At 40.8% G+C, this 12,606-nt stretch overlaps 1 long non-coding RNA gene across 1 annotated transcript; it reads left to right on the forward strand.

Annotated features, from left to right (window-relative positions):
• The first annotated feature begins 283 nt into the window (after window positions 1-283).
• LOC115511634 lies at window positions 284-6,637 on the forward strand. The gene is made up of 3 exons (XR_003968123.1): window positions 284-338; window positions 635-794; window positions 6,436-6,637. It is a non-coding gene; the product is annotated as an uncharacterized LOC115511634 (long non-coding RNA).
• Window positions 6,638-12,606: the final 5,969 nt, after the last annotated feature.

Raw genomic sequence — 12,606 nt, forward strand, 5'->3', positions numbered from 1 at the left:
GAACGCCGGGAAAGTATCCTAATGGAGACAGATTTCGAACTCCTGCTGTCTTTTTTCAGATCATAAATTACTGTTAATTCTGTTTATACTCTCCCCCTCTCTTCTCTTAACAGTTTTAGAAAAGTAGTTGACGACAAAGTGGAGCCTGCGAAGGGTTTAAGGGAGCCTTGCTCCCCTGGCTGAGAAGCAGCCAAGTATTTCCTCATCCTGCACTTTGCTGCAACAAAAGTTAAATATTTATGGACCACAGGTGCCCTTCCTTGCCTCCTGCATACCCTCTAGTGGCTTAGCTGTTCAGGAGCAGGGCGAGGGTTTTCGGTGCTACCTCACAGGGAAGGGTAAGGTTTGCTTGCTTGCTTTCCTCTCCTCTTCCAAATCCAGGAGGGGTGTGTAAGCCCTGTGTGGGCTTTGGGGGTTGGGGAGGAAGTCGCTCAGAAGAAGACCCCGGGATCTGGTAGTTTCTCCTTGCTCAGGCATCATCTTGCTTCATAGTGCACAGCCCCTGGGGGCATTTGCTGCAGTCAGTTCCAGCATAAGTGCCCCAGCTCAGAATTGGTGGGGTTTGGGTTTAAATCCTACTGAGCTGTTGACTTAATCTCTTAGAGTCTCAGTGTCCCCATTTGTATTTCCCAAGAGGGTGGTGAGGAAAGTTAGATAATGTGTGAAAAGTGACTGCGACCTGGTAAGACCCCGTCCATGCCGGTTCTTTCTTCCCTCTTGACTCTGCCGTCCAAGATGGTAGCCATCAGCTGCGTGTGGCTCTCGAGTGTTTGAAATATGGTTACTTGCAAATGGTAAGTGCTGTAAACGTAAAATACACATCAGATTTCCAAGACTTTTTCTAAGAAAAAATAATTAAAAATATCTTGTTAATAATTTCTTATACTGATTACATGTTGAAATAATACATTAAATAAATGCTAACTACTCTGTAAAGTTAATTTCACCTGCTTCTTTTTATTTTTAAAAGATGTGGCTGTTAGAAAATTAAAAGTTACACATGTGGCTTGTATTCGTGGCTCATATTATATTTCCATCAGACTGCCCTGACCTCGTTCCTAATCCCCCCATCTCTCTGTTCATATTCTTTCCTTTGTTCAAGGCCTTGCTCAAGCTTTATTGTTCTCATGAGGCTTTTTGGTTCGTCTCTTCCTTCTCTGAAATCTCCTGGAGGTTTTGTCATTGGAGAAAGTCATGTAACCTAGGTTTGTAGGCTGACTTGAGCAGGAAAAGCATGTGAAGTGTTTAGCCCAGTGCCTGGCACATTGTAAACACGTGGATACTATGATTGATATTTTTCTTGTTGGTATCACTGGTGTCTGTCCCCCTAGTTCAGCACTGGTTATGTTATCTTGGATGCTTCTTAATTATTTTCTTATGTGTTTAGTCTTGTGTGTTTATATCCTCTAAGATATAGTGTCTTAGAGGATAGAGACCACATCTTCTATTTCTCCTGGGTCTGTCCGTAACCTATAGGACAGTGCTGGGCACAATATCTTCCTCATGACCATTCAGGGACAGAGGCAGAGCCTGCTGACCGACTGACCTGGCATCTTCTTTCTTTTATTCTTTCTGGAATGTCTTCTCTACCTCTCCTTCAATGAGCTCTCTCTCTTTTTTTAAATTTAATGTTTACTTGTTTTTGAGTGAGAGAGAGAGAGCAGGGGAGGGGCAAAGAGAGGGAGACAGAGGATCTGAAGTGGGCTCTGCATTGACAGCAGGGAGCCTGATGCCGGGCTTGAACACATGAACAAGGAGATCATGACCTGAACTGAACTTGGACACTTAACTGACTGAGCTACCCAGGTGCCCCTTCATTGAGCTAACTTACATCCTGAAAAGTGATAATAATGGTCAACACATGTGCTCATCCTGTTCTAAATAGTTGACATATACTAACTGATTTAACTCTCACAACTATCTTGTAAGGTATTGTCATTACTCTCATTTTACAGATGAGGAAACTGAGGGCACAGAGAGATTAAGTAACTCATCCAAGTCACACAGTTAATAAGTGGTGGGGGTGGGATTCAAACCCAGGCAGTTTGGTCCCAGAAAGCTTGATGCTCTGAATCATCAGGGTCAATGTCGCCTTCATCAGAAGCCCTTCCAAAGCCCTTTTCTGCAGTCTTCTATGTATTATCCCTTTACCTCCTCCATTATACAATGGCCCCAGGTAAATATCTTTGTCATTGCCCTTGTAACCATGATTGGAATCCCTGGCTTACTTGTTGGTTCTCCTCACTGGCCTGAAATCTCCCTGAGGGTCTCGGTGTCTGATGCCTAGCAAGCCCTCCATGAGTGTCCCAAGGAAGAACGAATGGGGCTTCAGGTTGCAGGTGACAGATTTCTCCAAGGATCCAAAGAGGTGGGACTAAAAGAAGATTTTCCTTTTCTATGCCATCATCCTGTTAATTACGTCATACCATTTATAACAGTCTATAACCGTCTTGTTGGCTTTTCTTTACCTGATTAAAAAAGCCCTTTCCTCTTCCCAAGAATGAAGGTGAGGAGCTTTTGTGTCTTATTCTCTGTTCTATTCCACTGCCTGCCATTGAATGTATATTCACTAAATATTTGTTGAGTGAATGAATGAATGAATGTATTGAGTGCCTACTAAGTGTTCCAGGCACTGTATATATGTCATGGTTCTTACCTTCACAGGGTTTCTAAGTTTATGGTGTGATGGTGGTGATAGGGAACACAGGGCAAGGACAATGGCAATATAGAGGTAGGGAAAGGATAGGATGTTTGGAGAAGAAAAGGAAAGAGACTCAGTGTGTGGGATGGGGGGGAGTCCAGAAAGGGTTTTTGCAGGAAGAAACGCAAAGCACAAAGCTGAAGGAGAGTCAAGAGAGGAGTGATGGGGGAGATGGAGGGGACTCTAGGCAGAGGGAAGGAGGTGTGGAACAGGCAAGGTGATCTGGTGATTTGTGAGCCCACTGGGTGCAGAGCGGAAGGAAGATCTCTGAGAAATGTGACAGGACACTTGTTGTCTGAGCTCTGCCGTTGCTGTACCTTCTCTTCGCAGATTCCCATCTCTGCCCTCCAGCTACTCTTGTCCTCCTTTTCATCCTTGTTTCTTTCTGGCTCAAATAGTACGTAAAGTCCTTTCATCTACCAGCATTTTGTCCCTTGGTTGGGAGACTGCCACACTCCCAGCGAATTATGCGATCATAGCTCTTTATGTTTATCTCATGATCTGTGCCTTTGTATCTATTTCTGGAGGAGTCGTCATCTTGGACCCTCATGGTAACTGTCTGAGTTCTCTCGGTTCTCAGTCTAGACCAAAACCTATCAATTATCAGTCCCTTACCTTCATCTTACCACGTGTATTTCCTCTTCTTTGCTCATCCCTACACAGGTGCTTGATCTGCCAATGAATTTCCATCTCTCTCTCTATGTCATTCATTTAAGAACCCCCCCACCCCCCCCAGGCCAAAAGTATCTCATCTGATGAATACTTAAAGGGCAGTAGGATGTAATATTTATACTCAGATCTGTACTGAGAGGCCAAGGGTATTTGGTCTTAGATTTTATACTTTGTGTTTCCTTTGTTGTTGGGACCATCTATTCTGTCTTTGGACAGCTTGAATTATTTGGAAATTTCTTCTCAGGGAGTTTTGATGTGCCTATGCACGGAGTCCATCCATTGGTTCTGGCTCTACAGTTAGGTTTCCATGGGGGCCGAATAGCAGAGTAGCTAAGGGCGTCTGAACCTTGGCTGTGCTGCGCACATTGCTGGCTTTGGGACCCTGTGCAGGTTACCTCGCTGTCTGTGCCTGTGTTTCTCCTCTGCAAAATGGGGCTAATGATAGTGTGAGAACTTCCTAAATGTTAGCTGTTATTATATTTTTACTCTTTGTGGTTAGAGTGAGCAAGAGAAGAGTGGGCTTCCAGTGGCCCCATGAAGTGTAATTTGAACTCACACTTTATAAAATGCCACTTTTGACTCATCTCTCAGAAAAAGGAAAGATACGCTTTTAAGTCAAATGCACACTCCTCCAACTTATTTCTCTAAAGAGATTTGATAGTGTCATTCTGACAGTAAAACTTTAATTTATGTGGCATAGTTTCTTTAAGAAGTTACAACTTTCCTCACACTGTTGAAAGTTCTAAGAAATAAGTGGTAATAGTTGTATTTTTTGCAGAGAGGAAGGGATACCAGCCTAGAGCATTATGCCCTGGGCATATCCAGATATAGTCCAGGCTTCCATCTGGATAATGGCCCTGACTGGGAACTGGCCCCTCACCTGTGAGCCATCACTGACACCCAACTGTGAGACCAATGCCACATCCACCCGTATCAAAGTGTTATTCTTTGGGAAGAACAAAGTGGAGAGGCAGAGGAAGTGGGACCTTTGCCACCAAGAGAATTTAGGGGGGTTGTAATACCCAAGTCACACAACTCTTCCCCTCCCCCAAGTACCATCATTGGGATCCCTTGGAAAGACAGTGGTCAAGCTGGGCTGGGACACTCAGAAATAGGGAGGTTCTCCTGGAGGGGAAGCCTAGGGGCATCCTGGAGCCTAAGAGACAGGGTCCCACAGCTCCCTAGACTCCTCAACATATGAACTGGGGCGCAGCGTAAACATTTTATTGAAATCTGAACCCAGTGCTTTTGTGCCTAACCATTTTGGAACTCAAAGGGGAAACAAATAAAAAGAAGGAAATGAGCGAGAAAAAGGATGGAATTTGCCTCCGTTTCCCAGCAGGACAGACATCTCAAAGCACCCAAATTGAAACAAATGAGTTAATTACATGTCCTTTAAACTATGTTTATTTACACTTGCTGCCTTCTGAATTTGGGCATTGCAGTCTCCTAAGACTCCTTTGTTCTGGAAGGAATCTGAATTCAAGAGGACAGCTGATTTGTGGGGCTTTAGCCAGAGGAAGTTAGGCTGGGCAAGCAAACCTGGGTGCTGCTGCACTATTTGTTAAAAAATTATATTCTGATTCCTGTTTCTATTTGGCTGTTGGGCAAAACAAATGCATAATTAAGAACTTCACCTTTGACTGTTTAGCTCTCCTTAATTTTTTCTTTTAACACCAATAGGAAATTTCCATTTTCATATAGTAGCATCAAGATACCCTGCTCTATTGAATCAACCAGTAGGTTTTGAAAATAAGCATAACAAGCCATATAAAAAATAAGAAAATCCACTTTTAGGGTTTTAGATTCATGCCGTTTAATTGTTCGTCTATTTCCATGATAAGGTGAGACTGGTCCTGTGTCACCGGAGGGACTGTATCCTGCTGTTTTTTCCCATCCTCATTTACAATGATTATGTTATCAGGCTAGCCAGGCAAAAGGGTGGAGCGACTATAATTTCAAAGCAGGATTAGGTTGAAATAACGAGGTCACCAAGTTGTGGTTACCAAGGCAACGTCACATCTAAGAATATGGGATGCTTCTAGGAGATGAGGCAAAGCCTGGAGCCTTTTTTCCCCCCTCTGCACAAAAATCGCTCACTTCCTAGATAAAAATTCCTTATTAATTGCTTTTAAACACATTTATTCTTTATTTTTAGGAATCAGTTTTTAAAAAAATAAGCTTGATTTAAAAGTTTGTAGTTTTTATTTTTATTTAACTGATAATGAATCTCACAATAGTCGATTGGACCATTGTTTTCCCCTCCCTTTGGGAACTCGTATTTACTTTCTTCTTTCAGTTTTTTTCCTTTCTCTGCATGACCCCTGCCCCCCCCCCCACCCCACCCCCGCCTCCCTCTTTCCCTTTCTCTTTTAATATTGCAGGGAAAAGACATGGAACAAAATGAAAAAATTGAAAGTTAGGTGTTCTGGTCAGATTTTGAGATTACAAAATTGTAATAGGTGCTGAAAACTGTAACCTACAGCCAGAATATTCATGCCTCCCTCCTTCAGAAAAATGCTGAGCTCAAGTGAGAAAACCTTGGTCTTCATTGTCTCCTAAAATTTCAATCCACCTTTAAAATTGTGGACTATGGAGGTAAAGCAACTAAGAGGGAGAAGATCCCCCAGTCAGTGCTTCTGATCAATATCAGCTATCAGTCCGAACAATTCCCACCAATTAACCTCTTTTTCCTCCGAATTCATTTCTGTCCTCTGAGTTTTCAGATAATGGCTTCAAGTTTCTTCATCTTATAAAAAGCAGGCTTATTTTAATATGGGTTCGTGTTTGTGAAGCACGGATTTTACTTAGGTCTTTTCTTAAAAGAACATTTCTGACCCAGCGTGAATCACTGGACATCGTGCCCTGTGATTGGAACCATCAGATTCCTTCGCGTTACAACACGACTGCTCTTCAGGACATGTTGGCTGTTCACCTTTTGCCCCGGCTTTGCATAAGGAATATGAAGTGTGCTTGCAAACAGAACCTTGTTAGTGGGCAATAGTTTCTTCCTCCTGGAAACCCGTGTGAAAGGATTCTCATTCTCATCATTTTGTTTTCAGTTTTGAGCCTGGGGTGATGGAAAGCTTCTGGATTCCAGAGTCTGCAGGATATGGGTTTGAAGATCCGCTGCGTGATCGTGGACCGGTAAAGTCGCCACTCTGAATTTCTTCACATGGCTCTATGAGGACTGAATGAGATATCATGGAAACAGCACTTAGCTCAATGTCTGACATTCAAAATAAACCTCACATTTCCAAAATAATAAAGATGCATATGAAATTAATCTGTCTTCCCAGTCTTGCCCCCTCCCTGTCCCCTAATACCTTCAGGATAGTTTTCCTAAAATTCAAATCAGATTATATCATTTCCTTGCTGCACTGGGTTGGATAGTGTCCTCCCCAAATTCATGTCCACGTGGAGTCTGTGAACGTGGCCTTATTTGGAAATAGAGTCTTGGCAGTTGTGATCAAGTTAAGATAAAGTCAATCTGGATCGAGGTGGACCCTAAATTTAATATGAACAGTGTCCTTATCAGAAGAGTGACATTGGGACACAGGGACACAGGGATACAGACACACAGAGACACAAAGAGGAGAATGCCATGGGACGACAGAAGCAGAGATTGGAGTGATGCGTCTATAAGCTGAAGAACACCAAAGGCTGCTGGCAACCACCTGACATTAGGAAGAGGTCTGGAAGGGTCCTTCTTTGGAGCATGCAGAGGGAGCAAGGCCCTGTGGACTCCCGGGGTTCAGACTTTTGGCCTCCAGTACTATGAGAGAGTACATTTCCAGAACTATGAGAAAATTGTTTTCTTGAGCCGCCCGACTTGTGGTAATTGGTTACAGCAGCCCTGGGAAACTAACACACCCGCTTCAAACCTTGCGGTGGTTCTCATCATCTGAGTGAGGTCCGAGGTCCCACGACCTGCTCCCTGATGGTCTCTGCAGCCTTACTGCTCCTGTCCTTTCTTCTGATGTCTCATCTGCTCTAGATGTCTTTCAGTCTCTCAATGCAGCGCTCTCCTGTGCCCCAGAGCCATGTCCTCCTAGAGACCATCTGCCCATCTCGTCTTAGAACAGCCTTTCTCTCCCCGGTCACCTAGTTGACTCCCACATATCTTAAAGGTATCGCCTTAAACATCCTTCCTTAGGGGTCTTCCCAGATGCCTAGACTGGTGGAAGCCCTTTCAAGTGCTCCCCCAGCACTCATCCTGATTTCTCCAGTTATTTTGATGGCAGACCATAAGCTCAGTGAGGTCAGGACCTGTCTCTGTTCTTGCTCACCTCTGGGTTTCTGCATCCTGGGATGGGGCCTGGGAGAGCACAGGCCCAATCAGCACAGATGGAATGATTCAGTGAATGAATGACTGAGTACATGATTGTTTGGCATGTGGTTAAAATCTTAGTAAGATCTGGTGAGAGGTAGAAATGCTGCTGATCAGAGATAAATTAGCAGCCAATCTACAATTTGGATTGATTACCATTGGTCCAAATTTATAGGATTTTGATTGTTTTCATGAAATATAGGCCCAAAGTTCCTCCTCCCCTCCATCTGATTGTCTACTTTTAACTAAAAACTAATATATGTTCATGGTAAAAAATGAAAACATTTCAATGAAACATAAGCTTTTCTTCCATCTCAAAACCACATCCTACCTGCTTTCCCTAGAAACAGCAATTATTATGAGTTTCATATTATTATGAATAATCCAGTAGAAATAATCCAAACATACAAAACACACAGTATACACAATGTTTTGCTGTTTATTCACTTAAAATATGTCTTACAATGAATTTTGTATTGGCACATATAGTTATATCTCATTCTTTTTTTATTGGTTGCAATTTATTTAACTGTCCTCCTAATGTTGAAGATTTACATGGTTTCCTGATTTTTGATATTACAGATTATACAATAAACCTTCTTGTACACGAATCTTGGTGAGGTTATAACGGTAGGATATATTTCTAAAGGTGGCATTCTTGTGCCCTAAGCCAACCACAAATACATTAGGCCAAGGGATCAATTGGAGAAAGAGAATAATTTTGATTTAAAAAACCCTTTAAAGTTTTGATAAGATATAGATAGAAGACGAAATGGCTATTGAGAAGGTTATTCCAGGTTAATTTTTTTTTTTCTTAAAGATGCATTTTCTTTTTCTAATTTAGGTCAACAGAGTCCAAAAAAAAAAATGACTCCTTGAACAATTCTGAAATTATTGTTCTAATTTTTTTTTGTGTTGTCAGCCATATGGCTAATTACCATATAGGCTATATTTTTAATAACATATAGTAAAAAGGAAAATCAAAGTAGGTTGAAAAAAGGAGTACGGGCTAAAAATAATTGTACATTTTAAAAAACTAAATACAAACAAAATCTTACTTGAATGTCAGAAAGATTTAGGTAATCATTGTGAATTTATTATGCTAGTTACGAGTAGGTATGTTAAGATCCTTTAAAAAACAAGTTTTTAACAGAATTGGAAATTTCACACAACCAAGATTCTTGTAAAATACACAACATGATTTTGAAGACTTGAGATATTTATAAGTCAGGGAATGGGGGGACTTATGATCTAAAAAATCAAGACATATTGCAGTCTTCTTAGAAATACAGGGGGAAAAAGTCCATATAAAAATAGCTAGTTTTAAGCACCAGAAGTGCTAGGAATTTAATTCCACAGTCATTTATTAAGGACTTATGGTGTGTGTAGTTTCAAAGAATAGAAGGGAGATGACTTTTACCCAGAAGGAACTGGAATTTGTAATCCAAGACAACCATTTCTAAGAATGCTGCTGCTTTATTCTTTAGAATTTTCTACTGAAAAAAAGTGGGAACATAAACTGCTAGAAATAATTTCACCTTAAATGTGTGTTTAACCTTTTAGCCAGTCATTCTGGTTTTGGAAATGTATTCTAAAAGAGACAATCATCTCTATCTCTATCTATCTATCAACTATCTATCTATGTATCTATGTATCTATCTATCTATCGAGAGAATGCCAAAGGTTTGTTTTCAGAGGTTTTTTTTTTTTCAACCCAGATGTGAGCAGCCTTCTTGACCTTGCCCTTTGGAGAGCAGGGTGAAATTGGGAGATGTTCCGACTGTCTGCCTCCTGCTTCCTGCTTCTTTCACACAGCTTCTTTTATTACATGTCAATCCAGACATGAAATCCAAGCCCTTTGTTAGTTCTGGGGAAAAATCCTCAACAAAAACATTGTTTAAAAGTTAAGATTCATGGGGACAGGTAGACTGCAAACTATGTTCTGTTCTCTAGGGTTTGTTTGGCCACCTTATGATCAGGGACCCTCTCATGGCCTGTCCCCAGTCAGTACCCACCATTAAATCATGGCTCTCCTCTTTTCTCACTTTTACTTTTTCCCTCTAGAACAACAAGAAAATTCATCTCCCCATTTTAGAAGAGCAGTTAATTCCCCTTCTTTGAAGTTTTGGGGACCAGTTGCCATATACTTCCTAAAATATCAATCTACCCCAAACTTTAAAAAAATTATTTATTTTTTTGGGATATAATTGACACCCAATATTATGTTACTTTTAGGCATACAACATAATGATTCAATATTTTGTGAAATGATCACCATAGTAAGTCTAGTTAACATCCATCACCATACACAGTTACAGACCCCCAAACTCTTAATCAAGGATTTTCCCCGAAGAAAGCTTCCCCCTAAGAGAAATTTCAGATGTTTGAATAATATTTTATTTCATTTTTACACCTTCCTCTCTATCTTTACTGTAATAGTAAACATTTGAAAACAATCTAAATGAAAAAAATAAGAGAATGGCTGGGTGAATTATAATCATGACCTATACTGACTTTTATACTGTCCTAAAATTATGTTTACAAAGGTATTGTTCATTCATTCATTCATTCATTCATTCACTAAGTATTTACTGAGGGCCTGTTATGACTTGGGAGCTGTGCTAGGCATTGGGGATATAGTGAGGTAAACAGAGGACACAAAATCTCTGTTACAATCTAACAGGAGGGACAGATATGAAACAAATATTTTCACATTCACTAATGAAGTACACTTGTGGCAAGTGCTATAAAACAGCGGCACTGGGTCCTGGGAAATTGCAAAAGGGGAACCAGAACTGATTTGGAAGAGGTAAATTTTGGAGGTCATATGTGAAGACCTGTTAACTAGGCAGGTGGAGAGGGAGTGATGGTGGGAGAGTTCCAAGCAGAGGGAACAACATGTGTAAAGGTCCTGGAGTGGAAGGAAACAGGCTGAGTTTGAAGAACAGGAAGGGTTAATGAGGCTGAAGTACAGAGAACAAAGCCAGGATGATGTGAAATGCACCTGGAATGAATGCTGGGGTCAGAACATGTAGAACCTTAGGGGCTGTGTTAACAAATTTGGAATTTTGCCTTAAAAATAAGGGGAAGCCATTGAACATGTTAAGCAGCAGGATGACATGAGATTTGGGTTTTTAAAGATACTGGCTGCAGTGTAGAATGGATTGTTAGAGGCCAGGAGTAAATAAAAAGGGACCCATTAAGGAGTTATTGAAGGTGTTCTGCTACGAGATGATGGTGGTTTAAGCCAAAGGGGATTTTCCCTCTTAGGATACTTTTGGCAATGCATGGGGACATTTTCGTCTGAAATTAACTATGGTAGTTTTCTTTCGATTAATGTTAGCATGGTATATCTTTCTGTACCCCTTTGCTTTTAACCTATGTCTTTATACTTAAAGTGGATTTCTTATAAACAACATGTAGTTGGGTTTTTAAATCCACTCTTATAATCTCTGCCGTTCAATCGGTGTATTTAGACCATTCATATTTAAAGTGAATATTGATATAGATGGGTTGATACCTACCATGTTTGACACTGGTTTTTCTTTGTTACACTTGTTCTAGAAATAGAAGTTCCAAGAGCACATAGTTTATGTTTTTCACTCTCTCTGCAGACTTGTCAAACTTCCTAAACATTTCAGGAATTAAGTAAGTCGTAAGGACCCACTACTGACAATATTTACTAACCAGACTGATATTTCCCACTCTCTGTTGGGCATCGGTGTTTGACTTACCTTTGGCATCTCAAACTCAGTCTGTGCAAACCTGATTCCTCTTGATTAATGATGTCAATTTCCATCCAACCATTCAAGATTAAAATCTTGACATCATCCATTTCTCCTCTCCTTCTTTATTTCTCCTACTTAATTGGACAATGTGTCCTACAATTCTAAATCAGAAATGTCTTTCTGATTTGCTTCTGTTTCTTCCCGCTGTTAATACTTCAAATCAGGCCAGCATCATCTCCTACTTAGAAAATTACAAAAGCTTCAATAAGTGTTTTCCCCTTTCTTGCATCCTCTACATAGCCCCCAGCAATGCAATCTCATTTTATTACTCCCCTTATTTAAAATTTCCATTGGATTTCCACTTCATCCCTAGGATAGCTCCATACTCTTTACCATGGTAATAAGATTTTGGGAACCTGTCTTCTACTTTTCTGGTTTCATCTTCTATTTGTGCTCCCATACTGCTTGCTGTTCAGAGATAGGGAGTGCACATTCTGCACTTGAATGCCTCAGTGCCTTTGTGATGCGGTTTCTTTATGCTAGAATGCTCTTTCCTTGCTTCTCCAAATGACCAGTTCCTGCTTGTCATTTACAACCCAAGTTGAATGACACCTTTTCATGAAGACTTCCATGACTTCTGTATAGAGGTTTGGATCCCTTTTTCATGTCACATAGCACTTTTCATTTATCTGAGAGGAACACTCAGTATACCTAATTACTTGCTTCCAGATCTTCCTTCCCCATTAAGCTGTGTGCTGTCTTCTTATTCTTTTAGGGAGGCACTTATTCTAGTGCCTTTATATAGTCCTTATTGGTGAGGGATGAATACATTCTTTTGGTTTGATATTATTGGTGAGAAGAAAGAAAGATGCTCACTCTGTGGATTTCTCTTAAGGCTTTCTAGTTGCTGGGCATATTTCAGAGCCATGGACAAAGACAGTTCAGTTCTTCAATGCTTTCCTCTGCTCTCAGAAGCAGAATCAGACTTGTGTCCCCTACCAACAAGCACAAGACTGAGAAAGGCTTGACTAGAGTGTTCCAGATAGCTACACCCCCAGAATGACAGAAGCTTCAGGCGGCAGTCAGAAATCTTTTATGTGCAGTTTCCATGCACCTGTTGTAACTTTCTTTGGTACAAGAAGTAAGGTGGTCACAAAGGAAATTATATATTCTGG

The sequence above is a fragment of the Lynx canadensis genome, chromosome B1, assembly GCF_007474595.2.
Source record: "Lynx canadensis isolate LIC74 chromosome B1, mLynCan4.pri.v2, whole genome shotgun sequence".
NCBI classification, from domain to species: domain Eukaryota; kingdom Metazoa; phylum Chordata; class Mammalia; order Carnivora; family Felidae; genus Lynx; species Lynx canadensis.